This window comes from Spermophilus citellus, assembly GCF_964194105.1.
Source record: "Spermophilus citellus genome assembly, chromosome: 16".
NCBI classification, from domain to species: domain Eukaryota; kingdom Metazoa; phylum Chordata; class Mammalia; order Rodentia; family Sciuridae; genus Spermophilus; species Spermophilus citellus.
Genome location: NC_138196.1, coordinates 61,276,526 through 61,294,995, shown reverse-complemented (window position 1 = coordinate 61,294,995; position 18,470 = coordinate 61,276,526).

Genomic DNA, 18,470 nt, shown 5'->3' with positions numbered 1-18,470 from the left:
AAGGAAGTGAAGAAGGAGGAGGGGAAGAAAGAAACACAGGAAATTTAGAAGCTCAATACTACTTTGCTAAAATGTGATTGAATTTTGATTGAATCCAATTTTCTTAAAACCAGCTTTTTAAATTTTAATTGTGATTCATGGTGCTATTTGTGAATCATTGAAATGACCATATGCTAAAAATTACAGTACAAATAGCACAAATTATGTTTCAAGTTTTTAGAATTTCTGGTTTGGCAGTTCTCCAGCTTTAGAAACAAATTTTCTACAGAAGTGTTATTTATTTCAAAAACATATCCACACATGCACAGAACCATTGAATTTGCTAGTTAGAACACTTGAGAAATAGAACCTTTCTTGTTTTATTATAGTGAAATTTGCCATTAGGGCTGAAAGAGGAAGATTAAATAATACTGCGTATCCTGTCTGTTTTTCTTGAGTTGGATATCTGCAGATGCAAATTCAACAAAAATTGTACGTCTTCCTAGATTAGATAATTCTAAATAAATATTTTACCTAAACTTCTTTTCAGGCTTGGATATAGCTTGGTAGATCATGAATGCATTTCAGAGTACATTAAAGCAAATCTTGCCAACATGATTGATTCATAGTGTATTTTTTTTTTCCAAGTGTTTCCTTAAACAAAGAGTTAAATAGTATGATAGGCTGTGGGCATGTCACAATCTGACTCAGTGACTCATGTGTCAGCAGTAGCCATGTAAATAGAGCTACTGTGTCTGAAGGTAATGGGTGGCTAGGCAACTTCTTGATAGCTCAGTGTGAAAATTAACTATAGAATTTCAAAACAAAGAATATTTGCAAGGAATTGATTTTGTTTTTTTTTTTTTTTGGTTGGACCTTTGAATCTTTGTGAGATTTTTTTCTAATAGAATAAAAACCTAAATCTCAAAATTAAGATATGTTATATTAGGATTATTTTGCTCCCCAGGTCCATTTGTTTATTTAAAAAATGAATATTATTTATTTCTGGATTTCCTATAATGCAGTTTTTTTTCTGAACAATAGATGTGTATTTCAATTTTTTTTGTTGTTGTTGTAGATGAATAGCATACCTTTATTTTGTTTATTTTTATGAGGTGCTAAGAATGGAACCCAGGGCCGCACACATGCTAGGCATATGCTCTGCCACTGAGCCACAGCTCCAGCTCTGGATGTGTATTCCCCCTATTGCCAAGACATAGTCCTAACATCATGATATAATAGAATTGAATGTTATATCAATTGAATGTTGTTAACATTCAACATAGGAAAATCAATTAAAAATTGATGCTTTTGAATAATTTCTCCTGAGAAGTTTGACGAAAATCCCCCAAATGAAAGTCATCAAGTCCCTAATTTTACTAGAAAGGCCATATGCTACATGGGGTACTAAGAAACACTGGCTTACCAACCTGGTTGACCAAAGTTAGAACTTTATTTTTGTCAGTTACAAATTGTGTGATGTTATCAAATTCTTTGTCATCTTCAATCCTCAGTGTCTTATTTATGAATGGATAATGAACTAATCAAACCTATGGCATTTTTGAAGATAAAAAATAATATATGTAATCTTCCTAGCACCATCTTTGGCATAGGCTTACACTCAATTAATAACTGTTATTGTTTCATGTTTAAACTAAAAAGCTAGAGATCATGATGCAGATGAACCTAGTAATAGTAGATGGATCAATAAAAACAGGTATTTTAGCAAATACAAACTTTAATACTAAAGATCATTGCAATGAATCAAATGAATTAGTTTGTAGGGTTTTTTTTGCATTGTTATTGTCAACACTTTGATAATATTGGGACCACTTAATTTATCAAAAGTCAAACCACATTTTAAAAAATATCTACTTATTATTTTGGGCTCAATTAATTTGGTGTAAAACCAAAATATTGACTTAGATATAGTTTCATTGTGTCATAAATATATTCTCTTAGAATCTGTGGGGAAAGCTTTATAAATGTCTTTTTCCAATTATCTACCTTTAGAGACTAATTTTTTTTAAAGAAAATATCAGAGTTTTAATTTTTTTAATATGGTAAGATGAGGATTTTTAAACATTTTATTTTGATGAAATTTTAAGTTTAGAGAAATTGAAAAAACAGTACACAGACTTCCCATACTTTTTACCCACATTTACGAATTGGTATCATTTTTGTTTCAATTCTTTATCATTTATTGTCTTTATGAACATATTTGTTACTTTTTGAAAATAGTTGCATATATCAAATCCCTATACCCCTAAATATTTCAGTATTTCCTAAGAACAAGCACATTCTCTTACATAACTAGTGAAATGAATAAAATTTAAAAAATATATACCATTGTTACAATTAAGAGCCCTATTCAAATTTGATTTATTGGCTATCAATTGGGATAAATCACGTAGTTAATTTTTTTCCTCTGATCTAAAATTTGATTCAGAGTTAAAAATTACACTAAACTGTCATGTCCCTTGAGTATCTGGAATAACTCCTCACTCTTCTCATAACCTTGGCAGATTTGAAGAGTACTGATATTTTGCACAATGTCCTTTAATTTAGGTTTGTCTGATGTTTCCTCTGATTATATTCAGGTCATGTAGTTCTTTGTAGTTATAGGAAAGCAGATGTGAAACTGCTCTCAGTACATCACATCAAGAGGCACATGATGTTGGTCTGACCCACTATTAGTGATATTAGGTATAATCTCTTGGCTAAGGTGGTTCTACTAGGTTTCTCCATTGTAAACTTTATTTTTCTCCTTAATAATTAATAAGTAATTAGTGGAGAGATACTTTGAAGTTGCATAAATATTCTTTATTCCCCAAACTTTCTCTCACTAACTTAAACATTGACAATTTTTGCTTAAATATGTTTTTATTGTAAGTGTTGCAAAATGGTGATTTCTTAATTCTACCATTTCTTCTATATTTATCTGCTGACACTGTGTTGGTTCTGTATCACTGTGACCAAAATACCTGACAAGAACAACTTAGAGGAAGAAAAGTTTATTTGGGCTCATGGTTTCAGTTCATGGTCAGCTAGCTCCATTGTTCTTGGACCTGAGGTAAAATAGAACATGATGGTGAAAGGGTGTGGTAGAGGCAAACTGTTCAGATCCTGACAGATAGGAAGCAGAGTAAAAGGGCAAACAGTCAGGAACAAGATACATAAGACCCTAGGGCATGCCCCCAGTGATCTGCTTTCTCCAGTTATGCCCTACCTGTCTACAGATGTTACCTAGTAATCCAAATTATTAATGCATCAAAAGGATTAATCCACTGATTAGGTTACAGCTTTCATAATCTAACAATTTCACTACTGAACATTTCTGTATTAACACCATAGCTTTTGGGGGACACCTCATATCCAAACCATAACAACATTCTACTAAAAGAATAACATCCTCCCCTCCATTTATTTAGTTTTTAATCATTTATTTAGATTTATTTGGATTGATGGTTTCTTATTATAGTCAATGGTTAATAATCTGTTTATCATTAATAGTATCAGGACTCAGTTTTCTCAGAGTGATTTTAACTCAATTCTCCTTGTCTTTCTCTTGTATTTTTTTAAAAACTACTTTGCTCTTTATGAATGATTGCAGAAGGACTTCAAAAGTTGGTGGTACTGGAATTTGGTGCTTATTTTCCTACTTATGGGTAATTTGAACTTGTAATGTTTCTGTTCTTGTAAGTATGACAAAGGGGAAGTTCTGTGTGGTTTTGGATTTAGACAATTGTTAAAAATCACAACTGCTCAGGACTCTTGGGGGCAAAGACTAACTGTTGGCTTCAAAATTCCTTTAATGAGGTGGAGTTGTCTTTGTAAAGTACATTGAAAAGCTATTTTTCAGGAAAATTTAACAGTACCGATTATAAGAAAACAAAAAAAAAAGGACGATCTAATATTTTCTGTAAAAGTGATGAAAGGATATTAAGAAAGAATAGTCAGAGTGGAAGAGAAAAGAGAAAGAAGGAACAGAGAAATGACAAAGTAATATGGCAGAAATTGGTGGAGGAAATGTATAGTAAGAAATTAAAGGCAGGCCAAAAAATGTAAAGAGTGAAAATGTCTAATGTTAAGTTCCAAGTTTGAAAGAGACCACATAAGTAAATCTCTCTATTATTTCCAAATAGTAAGTTCAACACATTATATACACAAATACTAGGGATGAGTTGTTATAATTGTATTCAGAGAAAAGGTGTTGCTTTCAGAGGTAAGGGAATAACTATAGGCTATCAGATGTCTATGACATCAATAGTCCAATGGGAACAAACAGGCAGAGCCAGAATCATCATGAAGCCATAACCCCAGGTAATTCTCAGAAATCTCGGTAGGACACTAGATTTCCTGTAGAGCATGGGATTGAGTTCTAAATTCTTAGGTTTAGAACAAGCCGGCATGAGTCTTATGGAGTCATGCTGTGACTGAGAGGTTTGTCACTGAAACATATATTGGCAGTCTATGGGGCTGGATATGGGGGCGGTCAGTGAGGTGAGTCAAGTAGTTTGTAAGTAGCTGACCCATAGGGAGGTGCTCACCAGGAAGTAGTTGTATGAAGTTGCTATCTTGATCAACCACATTGTGAAACTGGGAGAGGTAAAGAATTGGAAACTGTGTCAAGAGTGACTAAGCCCTGCTTCTGGTATGAGAAATCACAATTTATCCTCAAAATAGCAAAATAAAATTATTAGAATTCGCTATAGTATTATTTAGGGTTTACTTTAAATTTAATTTTAGTTGAAATTTTATTGAATTTGTCAGGAAGATAGTCCAATTGTGCAGTAAATGTTTGAATCCCTTTCTGACAAGATGAAGAAGTAAATTATGCATATGGTATGAAATGAGCTCATTTAGGGTAAGGCATGTTGATGGATTGAAGTTATATAGAGAAGAGGACATGAGGAAATATTTAAGTGTGGGTCACAGATTGGACCTACTGTGCTAGGTGTTATTTCTGTTATAATGACCACACTGATGATTGCTCTCTTCAGGATAGAAAATACTGAGACTGGCAAGGTGCAATCTGATCCAGGAGGCATTTATCATTTGCCACATCTATCACAGAGGGTGTACCTTACTACAGTCAAGGATAGAAGAAAAAATAAAAGTACAGATGATTGGTTCTGGTTCCATCTTTTGCATATTTTCTGTCTATAGTACCCAATAATTGGTCCTCTTTTTTTTTTTTTTTTTTTTGGTACTAGGCTTGAATTCAGGGTCACTCGGCCACTGAGTCACATCCCCAGCCCTATTTTGTAATTTTGTATTTTATTTAGAGACAGGGTCTCACTGAATTGCTTAGTGCCTCACTTTTGCCAAGGTTGACTTTGAACTTGTAATCCTCCTGCCTCAGCCTCCCAAGCTGCTGGGATTACAGGAGTGTGCCACTGCACCCAGCCTCTTTTCCTTTGAAGGATATGAAGAATGAATAGTTCAGAGCAATTTAAAATAGAATGCATGCAAATTAGTTCAGAAGCTATTCTGTAATAGATCAAATCATATTTGTAAAGAAACATATTCTCACAAATGTTAAAAAGAAAAGAAACATATACAACAGCTGTTAAACTATCACTTGTTTATTAAAATCAACCAAATACATAAATCATACATATAATGTTTGTAAGGGATTATAATAGCCTTTCTTGAGAGGTGTTATAAACAATTTCTGCAAACTCTAAATGACTCTGCTCCTACGACCATGCTGGTAGCTTAGTTTTATGAAAATAATACTAGCTGAGCTCAAGCTTTACACTGGGAACCCTGATCAAGTTTTGTATAGTTTCCTCATCTATAAAATCAGGTGGATAAGGAACATGATCTCAAGGATCACTTCCTGATTTAGGTAAGGGATTATGAATCCCTTCATTGAATTAGATAACAAAAGCAAGGCAGATTAATACTGGTGTTCTTAAGGAGAGTCAAGTAGAAAAAACTGTATGCCTGCTTTTTTCATTTTTCAGCTTTGCAAACTCACCTCTCCAAACCTTAGTCTCTTTATGTATGAGAGTCAAGATAATAATGCATTCTTAAGGTGTTTATGAAATGATTAAATGAGAGGACAGCAAATTTGAGGCCACCTCAGAAAATTAGCATAACTGCTAATAAGTAAAAAAAATAAACTAGGGATATAGTTCAAGGGTAGAGTGCCTCTGGGTTCAATCTCCAGTACAGAAAAACAATAAAGTTGTCTTTACTTAAATTACTTATTTTTCTCCTTACTTTGGATATGTTATGATGGCTCAAATTGTAGCTATGTTGGATAGGCCTACATATCAAGTATCAAGGATGTTAAGGGATTACCCACCTATATTATTTTCAGAAACTTCAACATTTAACCAAAAATTTCTACAGTCACCACTGGCACTAATCCTGTTGCCTCACATTGAGATTTGTTTCTGCTGGTTAAATAGCCACTAATTGGCCTCTGCCATTCGGGACTTATTCTATTCCTATTAAAATAAAGGCTCTAATTTCAATTGCAATATCTCCTGTCAGTATCCCCTGTCTTTGTAATTCAAACACAGAAAGTTCCTTTCTTCCAGTGTTTGCCTCAGGTGCTCTGGTGGAGAGAGAGTCTTCTAAGCTTCCTTGGAAAAAGTACTTTGGGGATGAGTGGGTGGGTAACACATCATAAATTCTCTCCAGCATTTTTATCTCACTAAGTCTTTGACTATGCTCATCTCTTTTATATCAAAGAATATTAGTGATATAACTTGGATTTTTATGTTTTGTTTTTCCAGCCAAACCAACTATTAAAATCATTTCCAGCTGCTAGAATCAATGCATTAAATATTAAATACAGAATCATTAAGTATATTCATATTGACACATTTAAATCCACATTTAATTTATTCTTCCTTCTTAGTTAGCATTCTCAGAATCAAGTTCTTCACTTGCTTACAATATTTCCTCATATATTAGTTAGCAGAATCCTGTGATAGTTGGTAGTTATTTTTGTTCTCTTTCTCTCTCTCTCTGCTGGAACAGACATTCTGGAGTGTGCATTTATATATTCAACATATATCTATGAAGTGAGAGAAATAACACATGAGGAATATGTGTGATATTTTAGATGGGGTGGCCATGTCTCAGATGAACTGAGAGACTGTGAGTTTTGAGTGGAATAAGGAAGGAAGAAAAGAAGGGGAGAAACTTAATCATATATTCGTCAGAGATAAGAGCCTTAGGTAGAATAAATGTCAAATGCAAAAACCCTGAGGTGAAGTGTGCCCAGTAAATTAGGGGAACATTATATAGACCATTATGGTTTTTTGTTTGTTTGTTTGTTTGTTTGTGGTGCTGGGGATTGAACCCAGGGCCTTGTGCACATGAGGCAAGCCCTGTACGAACTGAGCTATATCTCCAGCCCTCAATATGCTTTTAACAAGAAAAATCAGAAGTAAATAATAGTACATAAAATCAGAAAGGTAATGGAGCCAGATCATGTAGAATCTTGTAGGTGCTAGTGAAGGCTTTAGCTTATACACAAGATGGGAATAGGATGGTTTTGTGCAGAAGAGTGGCATGACCTAATTTTACATCTATCAGGATCATTTTGGCTGCTCTTAAGAGACTAAGTGTATGTTTGGAGTGGAGGAAGAGATGGGGAATGAGGTAAGGTGGATCAGGACTATGGACACTATTAAGAAGTTATAGAGGGATACAGTAAAGGTATTATGGTGTCCTGGACCAGTGTGGTGGCAGTGAAGGTGTTTAGAAGGGTCTGATTATGGATAAATATTAAAGATAGAGCTAATAAGGATTCACATGTGGGATGCAGAGTAAGAAGTCAAGTATTTCTTCAAGAATTCTTATCAAGAGATTTTAAAGCTTACAAATTTTCTGAGTAGGGGAAGACTGAGGAACTGGTTTGAAGGAATTATCAGTAACTCAGATTAGGATATATTAAATTTGAGATACTGGCTGGATATTTTAAAGGAAATGTCAGGCAGGAATTAGGTATGGCTTAGGATATATGGATTTGAAGTTTAGTATGTAAATAGATGGTAATTAAAGGCAGGTGACTGGATATGATTCCTTACACAGTATAGATAGGAAAGGGAAGAGAACTACAGCATATGAGACACTGAGATATTTAATGGTTGAAGAAATGAGAAGGAACCACAGTTGTATCATGGTACAATGAAAGGAAGCACCTAACAATATTCACCAGTGAGCTATCAGCTACTCTCTTTGTGAGAAGTGTTTTGGAGATGATTTTCTTATTCTTTTTTTCTTGGTTTTATTTTCTAAATTTTCTGTAACAAAATACAAATTTAATAAAGATGAAACATGGGAGTTAAAAAATAAAAAGGAAGAAATTTGTTTTGGCTGACTAGTTACAAAATTGAGTGGAGGCAAGGAGGGACTCATTCATGAGCACCTTTTCTTAAAAGGTAAATTCTTTGTATGAGACTGAAACAACATATTCAAGTAAGGGAGGAACATTTTTGTAATACAAAGTTCTAAAAGTGTGAGTACATGGACAAGAAAGGCTCAGAGTATGGTAGGAGTTTCAGAGTACATGTAGAACTTCAAATCCTCATTTCAGTTTCCTAGTGCCCATTTGTTCTTGACCGATTGCCTACAATCCCAGTGGCTCTGGAGCCTGAGACAGGAGGATTGCAAGTTTGAGGCCAGCCTAAGCATTTTAGCAAGGTCCTGTCTCAAAATAAATTATTAAAAAGGGTCTGGGGATGTGGCCCAGTGCTTAAACACCCCTAGGGTCAATCCCTGGTATAAAAACAAACATACAAAAAACAACAGCAACAAAAAAACAAGCATGGTTTGTGGAGTCCAGCCTCTTTTAATTCTGTCTCTTCTACTATTTGACCAATGAAATTATGTTTGATTTCTCTGTTTGGTTTCCTAATATGTGAGTAGGGAAGACAATAGAAAATTGATCTTACTATGATTCTTCTGAATATTAACTATAATAGAAGTATAGCACTTAGTACAGTGCCTTGAATATAGCATTTTCTAAGTATTAGCCATGACTTTAATTATGAGACTTAACAAAGCAAAGAATTTAACAGACAGTGCAATTTAGCTCATAGGCTGAACCTTTGGCCACTTCAGCTACACAGCTGCCTGACCTAAGGAATTATTGTTATGGTTTTAGAAAGTCCCTAGGTTTCTAAATATAGTTGACTTGTGCCAAGAATTTAGATTTTTGAATTTTTAAATGAGTTTTTTCTATTTAATTGTTTTCTATTTCACAATGAAATAAGTTTATTATTTTCTTCATTATAGGAGTAATGTAAATTTGTTATAAAAATTGCCCACTACAGAAACATGTAAGATAACTAAAATACAATGAAAGCCTTTTACCCGAGGTAGCAGTATAATTTTGGTAAATATACTTGTATGCATCTCTGCATACATATATAAATTTTTGTGGGCCCACTTCTCTCCAGGAACTTCAAGAAGTCCAGGACATTCAAACTCATATCTCAAAGTTCTCATTCATTCATTAGTTAATTTGGCTTTGAGACAGGTAGATTATAGACTTATTCATGACTCTCACTTCCAGGATCCACATTCTTTTTTTTTTTTTGGTACCAGGAATTGAACCCAGGGGAGCTCAATCACTGAGTCACATCCCCAACTCTACTTATTTTATATATTAAGACAGAGTCTCCCGAAGTTGCTGAGGACCTAACTAAGTTGTTGAGGCTGTCTTTGAACTTGCGATCCTCCTCCCTCAGCCTCCCTTGCGGATGAGATTACAGACAGGTGTGTGCCACCACACCTGGTTCCATTCTTTATAAAGTGTTTATATGATGTGCCAATAGCTTAATCTTTCTCAAACTACTGACTTTCTATTCTTCATGTCCTTCATGCACCCTGTGGGGTGGGCAACAGGGTTCCCCATAGCATTATTCCAGAAGGTACCTCATTCTAGGAGAAGAGATAACCTCCTTAATGACAGGTTATTCATGACTATTTTGTCTGCACATCTTTGGAAAAGTTTAACTCCTTGTGAATGATTCCTTTATTTCTTTTTTTATTGATTATTCAAAACATTACAGAGCTCATGATATATCATCTTTCATACATTAGACTCAATTGGGTTTTGAACTCCCATTTTTACCCCAAATACAGATTGCAGAATCACATCTGTTACATACTCACATTATTGCATAATGGCATATTAGTGACTGTTGTATTCTGCTACCTTTCCTATCCCCTACTATCCCCCCTCCCCTCCCCTCCCCTCCCATTATCTCTTAGTATTATGACTTTTTAAAGTCTCAAAATGCACTAAATATACATACTATAAGAAACAGTATTTCAACATTATGTGTCTAGGCAATGACAAACTCATTAATAGACTTGGCACAACAGTGTATAGTCAGAGGATATTTTGTAAAATGTTATCTGAGTACAGGCAGCCCTGTGCTTAGTGTATACCCACCAAATGAAATGGGGTGAAAACAGTATATCTTCTATGACTCTGTTTTGTGTGTGCACCATTTTCATATTTTAAAGTACTCTTGTGCATGAACTTTTCTATCTCTAAAAGTGGTTTCTATGTGATGACATTATTTTTAAGTGCAGTTTGGGACTGAAAATTGGTGAATAAAATGGTGGAATAGAAATGACTGCCTTGATTTCTTCTTCCACTAATGGATTTCTGTGTTCCAGTCTCCTCCTCCTCCTCCTCCTCCTCCTCCTCCTCCTCCTCCTCCTCCTCCTCCTCCTCCTCTCTCTCCTCCTCCTTCTCCTCCTCTTCCTCACCCCCCCTCCACCTTCTTCCTTTAGAGAAGGGAAAGTTTATTTAGGCTCATGGTTTTAGAGCCTATCTATGGTTCATTCCATTGTTGGCTGACTGCATTGCGCTGAGCCTGAGGTAGGCAGAATATTCTGGTGAAAGGGCATGTTGGAGCAATGCGACTTCGCTCACAGCAGCCATGAAGCAGAGACTGGAAAAAGGCACCTTTGTAAGAGGCATATTTTGTGAAGGGATATCTTGCTGAGCTCATTTGGCAGGGACACTAGGGCACTGGCAACTGATTTTAATTGTGAAAAGCAAATGACAGGGTTAAAGGGGGGGGGCTTTAATATTTCAAAAGTTCTGTCATTGTGCAAGGCCAAACGACACGATGATTCATTGTATGAGCAAGGTTTGGAGTATCATTATTGTTCATATTGATAGTGATGGTTTTGTTTATTAAATAGCTTTATATTCCATGTTAATGTTGTTAATTCCATTTAAAAGTTTTCTTTGTTTATAAATTTCTCTTGGTGTCAGTTATGAGAGGTATAAGCATACAGGGTTTCAATTCTATTTTTATGTTTGTATGTATTGGATTCAGACCAGTACGTTGTGAATTTTTTTTTTCCCAAAAGGGGAAATAAACCTGGGTCTGTGGCACATACTTATAATCCCTGTGACTGGGGAGGCTGAGACAGGAGGATTGCAGGTTCAAGACCAGCCTCAGCAACTTAGTAAGGCCCTAGACAACTTATGGAGGTTCTCTCTTTTAGAGAAACACATTACTCTCTCCTAGCTTTAATTAATATGCATTTGTAAATGTTATTACTCCAAATGCCATTATGCAATACATTATTATAAAAGAAAAATATTTTTTCTTTCTTTCTTTCTTTTGTTGAGTTTGTTTTTTATTGCCACTTTAGTAACTAGGGAGGCTGAAGCAGTTGCTAAGGATTGCAATTTCAAGGCTAGCCTCAGCAACTTAATGAGAACCTGTCTCAAAATAATTTTTTTAAAAAGGGTTGAGGGATATAGCTCATTGGTAGAGCATCCTTGGGTTCAATTCCTAGTAGTGGCAAAAAAAAAAAAAAAAAAAGAAATAGTATACCTTAGGTATTTTATCAATAGAGAATAATGCTTTTAACAGAAATATATATATATATATAAATAAAATGAAAACACGGGTGTTATCTAAAGAGAGATCTCTTAGGATGCTTGTGGTTTTTTAATATTTATTCGGTGAAAAGCGTTTGATTCCCACAAGTTAAAATAACAACTTAAAGAAGGCTACTGATCATTGAAGGAAACTTATTCAAAGATGGGACATGAAAATGAAAATCTCCTGTTTAAGTCTAAATCACTTTAGAGTCAGAAGATGGCCTATAGCCAGGACTATCTAGTTTATAGTTTCTCTAAAGGTTTATTTTCCCCTTTCCCTTCCTTCTTCCCTCCTTTCCTTCCTTCCTTCCTTTTCTTTTTTTTTTAGGTACCATGAGCACCTTCTATACATGCTTTTGTCTCTTCTGTTTCCTTCTCAATGATTCAAATAACTCTTTTAGTGTTGAATTTAGAACTGCAAAATAACGATTTTACTCATTTTCACCATGCATTTCACCAAGTTTTAATAGAAAAATGTAAAAATTATTTTTCCAGTCATTTGTCTTCTTTAGTATTTGTCCTAACTATCTGCACACATACCTCCTGTGGATGCGGGGTACACACAAATATACTCTAAGGCCTTCAAGCACAGGAATTCACACCTCAGGCTATCATTAGGGAACATAGTTAGAATCCATATATCCATCTAGTGGGAGAAAACTGGGTTCATCTTCAAAATTCTATTGAATATAAGTTTATAACTTAGGTAGCACATTAGAATAACATGAAAGTTTTAAAAAACATGAATAACTGAACCTAACCCCCAGAGTGGCTGATTTGTTTGGAGTGGTACTTGGGCATCTAACTTTTTAAGATTCCTCTGAATTTTTAAACATTGAAAATCTCTGCTTTAGATTACTTAGGGCCCTAATTAATGTCAATTGCCTGTACCTTGTAATTAAACCATCTGTGGAACATTCCTCCTGCCAGGTAGCCAAAGGTTATTTCACTGCACATACTGGGCCCGGGATCAATGATCATCACTTGCTTCACCTTGGATAATACATGCCATGGAATGCATGTTGCTAGTAAACAGCAACTACAAGTAAACATGATATACCTAGAGAAGTACTTCAGTGATTGCTGAAATTGAAAATATAGATATTTAATAGTTATGTGACACAGAATATGCCTATAATGAGGCTTTGTGAAAGAGGAGCCTTTAGATAGCAAGTTTTCAGTTCTAAGAATCTGTGATTCAAAGTATCTGAGGCCTAAAGATAGAGCAGCAAGAAAGTTAGAGAAAAGACATGAGCAGAAGGCAAAAGGTTTTAGATGAGAAAAATAGATTCTTATTCCTCTCTTGCGTTCCACTAAGGGTCTTTAGCAAAATCACATTTGATTTATCTCCCCATCTCCCATTGGGTACAAAACCACTTTTGCTGAGAGGGTTAGTTAGTTCTCTCTTCCCCCTTCTGGCGAACAAATACTATGTGAAAATATCTAGATGGATTTCCCCCTTCTCCTTGACTTATTAATATCCTCATTAAGACTCTGTCTTACTAATAGATCCAAATAGGCTCAATATTTCCAAATAGTTTTTGCCTTGATGAAGCTGCAGCTATCAGTAAATATCTACTTGTCTCTTGTCAATGTGGGAAAAAGTGAGAAAGGCAAATTAGTAACCTTCTAATTCTGGCACATATCAGCCCTCTTTATAAGCTCTTTCTCTGATTGACAGCCTTTGGACGTTGATGAGATTCTAACTCAAATATGCAACTTCTTACTGCCCATCTTCATCTGGAAGTTCCCTAGTGGAAAGCTTGCTCATTATGCCCCATTTCCTATGTGAGATATTAGGAATGCTAAATAACATTGCTTTGGGACAAATATAGTAGTGTGGTCTGTTGTTTAAAGGGTAAACCTGAGGGAGATAATGTGACTCTGGTGTACTTTGTTAGATATCAGAGGATGGGGCAGAGAAGAGGGGAGAAACCCTAGTCTTGTGAGAATTCTTTGTGAGAATTCCTGAGGAATTGTTGAATCATTTGTTTTGCAGATATGGAAATACTCTTAACTTCTCAACATATTAGTAAAAAGTCTCAAAGAGGACAAAATTGGTTGAGATTCCAATTTGTACAGCTCATATTTCTGTCCAAAAACCCAATTAAGCACATCATGTTGAAATCATGAAATCATTTCAGGAGCTGTATATTGCTTTTGAGAAGAAAAAAAGAAGAAGAAGAAGTTTGGCAGTAAATAAGGGAATTTCCTCGAAGTTTCTGAATGCTTATATTATTCTCAGAGTAAGTGTACCAATAGGGCACTTGGAACTTGTCTGTTTTTCTGGAACTTGTTTTATTATATGCATGGGAAAAGAGCAAATTTTTATTTGGAGAAAGCTATGAAATGAACAATGGTCATCTGGTGGTTAGACAGAAGCTGGCAGTTCCTGGAAAATAATTCCAGTCAACATAATAGTTAGCTAAAGGTGAGGGCTGTTACTGGTTCAATTATTTTTTAAACCGAGGACTATCTTGGGAATATGCTAAACCATTACATAAAAGCGTATTTACTCTCCTATTAACTCTTTAATCTTTCTTCTCCTCCACCTCCTCCTCTACTCCTATTTCCCCTCTCTTTTTTTCTCTGTGTTTATTACAGTGTCATACTGAATAATTTTTCAGTTATGTTCTCCAAATTATAGAAATGATCCATCAGTTTTGGAAATGAAAAGTGGAAAGCATTAAGCATTAAAGCATAGTTATTATCATATTCCTTGCTGTAGCTGCTGTGCTCCTTACCAACAGCCCAATTGATTTATTTCCCTAGAAAGTTGAGAAATGTGGCAGGTGGCTCTACAACTCTCATTCTTACCTAAACTCTCACAAGAGCCAGCAATCCTCTGTAATACTATTATGCTTAATAATTGTGTAGAGAAATAACCAGCTTACTTATGTTATATTTTCAGATTGAACTATATCTATTATATGCAAAACACATTTAAGAACTTTTCCTCTCAATACTGTATTATAAAATTAGAGTCTTTATTTTGCTTTTGAGTGAATGTATGTTATATTAGCAATAGAAGAAACCATGTTGTTTAACTGCATCTATAATATTACAAAGAAGAAAAGACAAGGTGTACACAGTGGCTTGTTGAAAGCATAGGTAGAAAGCAATTACTTGCAGTCTTTCTTTAGAACTATGATACTTCTTTGTAATATAATTAAATATCTTAAATGAATAGTCCTTCCTTTCCTGAGAGACATCAGTGATTTATTCCCTTGGCTTTTGGAGCTTTATTTCTTTACTTTTTCCCCCTTGATTTTAGTGAAAATTTCCTCCCAGTGGACAGGAACAGCCTCCCTGGGTCTGCATGGCTAACCGGAAGATTAGAAGTTGATTTGTCCTCAGAGAGATTGGGGAAGGACAAAGCTGGTTTGTTCAACAGAGAAGGAAACCCCTTGAAGGTTGAGGTTGAGATATATTCTCAGCCCTAGCCCCCTTTTCTATAGTCTTTTCCTTGGGGCCATGCTGCACTGTTCTGTGGAAGAAAAACAATTTTGCTACCTCTTTCACAAGGATTATGGAATGTATTACTCTTCATGGATAATTTACTATTTAAAAGGTAATACCATAACATTTCATTCTACCACTGTTAGGCAAGAGTGGAATACTGATTGGAAACATGCACTCAAATTGCCACTGCTCTTTCAAAATTCAGGGTATTTCATTGAATATGTGACTATCACGAAAGAATGTTAATTAAGTCCAATGAAAAGTGTGTGTGTGTGTGTTTGTGTGTGTGTGTTACTTTCAATTCAGGAAACTCAGAGCACAATTCTATCCAGATTCTGACAACAGGGAAACATGCGGCAAGGCTGAGCAAGGTAGCCACTGTCGATAAAAGGAGCATTTTGAAAATTCCTTTAATTCCTTGAATTAAAGGAATTTTGTTTTTTCCTTGATTGAGTAATTGGTGCATACCTTGACTTTCCCCCTCCCTCACTGGAAAAATATATTAAACAACTTCACACATTGGGTAATAGTACAGGACAATGATTCTTGAGAGGAAGGGAACAAACAAGGTGAGTCCTACCATGAGACATCTACTTTGAGGCCCTTTCTAGATTGCCGAAAAAGGAACAGGAATCCAAGCAGAGGCAATGGATTCATAAATTACATAAATTACACCAAGGAGCCAAAATCAGAATTCATGGAGGATGAAAGTCTTTAATTTATATAGCAAAGCACCAGTGAGAAAGCAGCTGTGCAGAAAGAGTTACAGAAACTTGACTCTGAATTTTAAGCTGGGATGGGATGACATTAGGAAACCAGGCAAAGGGCTAAAAGGAAACTGACAGATTTTAAGAATTCACTCAAGGTTGAGAGGCTTTCAAGCTCTAAGTACCCAGAGTTGACAGGCCTCATTAAGATGATCAATAGAAAGGGGGGGGGGAGAGACAGAGAAAGAGAGAGAGAGAGAGAAGACAAGACACAGGATATCAGGAACAAATGAAAAGTCATCACTTGAGATCCCATCAATATTGAAAGGATCTTAAGGGAATATGAATAATGTGATGCAAGTACATTTGATAACTTATTAACAGACAAATTCCTTGGATAACATAAATTATTTAACCTGACACAAGATGAAACAGAAAGTCTGAGTAGGAGTCTGTGAAGTTACCATATTTTTAGGTGGTACTTTAGGCTCTTTATTCTCCCTGGTTTAGGCTAAGATAGTAGTGTTCCTTTCTCTAACAAAGCTCAGGCCATAGAAGAATCAGATAAAACAGAGATGGTGTTTAGATATGAAGGCACCAAAGTAGAGACTGTGGAGAGAGAATAACACAAGAATAAAAAAAAAAGAAAAAAGAAAATCCTCATGAAAAATCGAAATAATTAAGTGAAGCTTTTGAGGGAGACTCAAAGTAAAATCAGGAGAGTACAGTAGCTTGCAATCAAGGCATTATGGAAGAATTCTCTTCAGAGTCAAGAGATAATTCATGATATAATGATGTGTTAGGTTCTGTAAACAAGTCAGGATGGTGCCTGGCATTTTGCCAGAGGGAGTGGTTTGTGAGGTACCGCCAGTGAGCCATTAAGTGTGGAGATTCCTTATTGTTTGACTGCTGTATCTAGTTTATGTTAATTAAGATAAGCTGAAAGCTCTATGCTACATTCCAAAGTCCACAGTAAGTCATTTAAGTTTATAGCTCTCCAGCGCGATTTGGTTTGCCCAGTAACTGTGTACATTTGCAGCTGAAGTGCAGCTATACCAATGTGATAATTATGAAGGATGTAAGAAAGAATCCTCTGAGTTGATATTTCTTAAAGAAATCGATGGATGTTGTATATCCACTACTCTCTTGATCACCTTTGGATACTTATGATCCAATCTTTGAAAAATAATGACCATTTTTTTTTTCATTTTTTAAATTCTTTTTTCAGTTCATGTCCTAGGAACATCATACAATAAATATTGGTCTTTTTAATACAAACTGTCCCATCTGTTTTAACTTTTACTTATGACTCAAACTTTTAGGCACCGTTTAAGCCAACTATGTCAAGGATCATTTGGATTTCTTTTTGCTTATTTTCTATCTAGTGATGGCTTATGAATATGCAAAGCTATTTCATTTCTGTTTGCTTCTTTAATCTGATTTTTCAGAACAAAATTTTTTCTTGTTGAATAAAAGATTTTTGAGTTGAACTGGATTTCACTAGTAATCTTATGAGAGCTTAACTAACTTATACTATCCCTTTCTATAATAAAGATATAGGTTAAAAACAATAATTATAAAATGCAGGGCTTACTAATTTTAATAAAATTTTATATTATATATGTGGATAAAAATAATGTAATTTTCTATTTTTGTTTTTTAAAATAAGAATTTCTGATTTTTAAATTTAGAATATACCATCACTAGATACTTTTTAGAATTTAATTAGTGTAACTAATATCTAACCCTTTGATTTGCCATTTATATAATTCAATCATCTAGATATTAGGCAAATATCTCTAAAATTTGGCAATAAAGCTAGGCTTTCCATGTTCAATATATTAGCCAAGTCCCTGAATTAGTATTGTTTAAAGTTATCTGTCTTTTTTGAGACAACTCTGGCTGAAATGAAACATTTTCTGGTGAACAACTTTCTGGACTTTATGACATTAGTACACTCTGTACTCAGTTTATCATAATAATTCAAGGAATTTAGCATTAGGGAAATGATTGGAAAACTTCAAAATCATGCACTAAAACTTTTTTCCAGGTAGTCACTTTAATGGTATTATCTCTTCAAGTCAACATTTAGTTTATCCCACCTGCCAAATATGTTTATCGTTTTTAAAATGGAAGACTGTTTAGATTAAGTGAACTGAAGAATATTCTTCATCTTGTTGTAATGTCACTGACCAAGGATTAAGAAGGGGTTTTCTTTCCAGGTGAAAGATATTCTTGGACTGACTCTCCTTATTTCATTCCTCAGTGACATATTTATTTCTGGTGTTTCCTGGACTTCCATTCTTCTGCACTACTCCCTGGATGGTCTCATGTTTTACTTTCTTAAGAATGTGGATTATTGTGTGGGGCTCGGTATACGGGTAAGTAAAAGTAGGTAAAAATTTTAGAAGCAATCTCATTTTGCAAAATGTGTG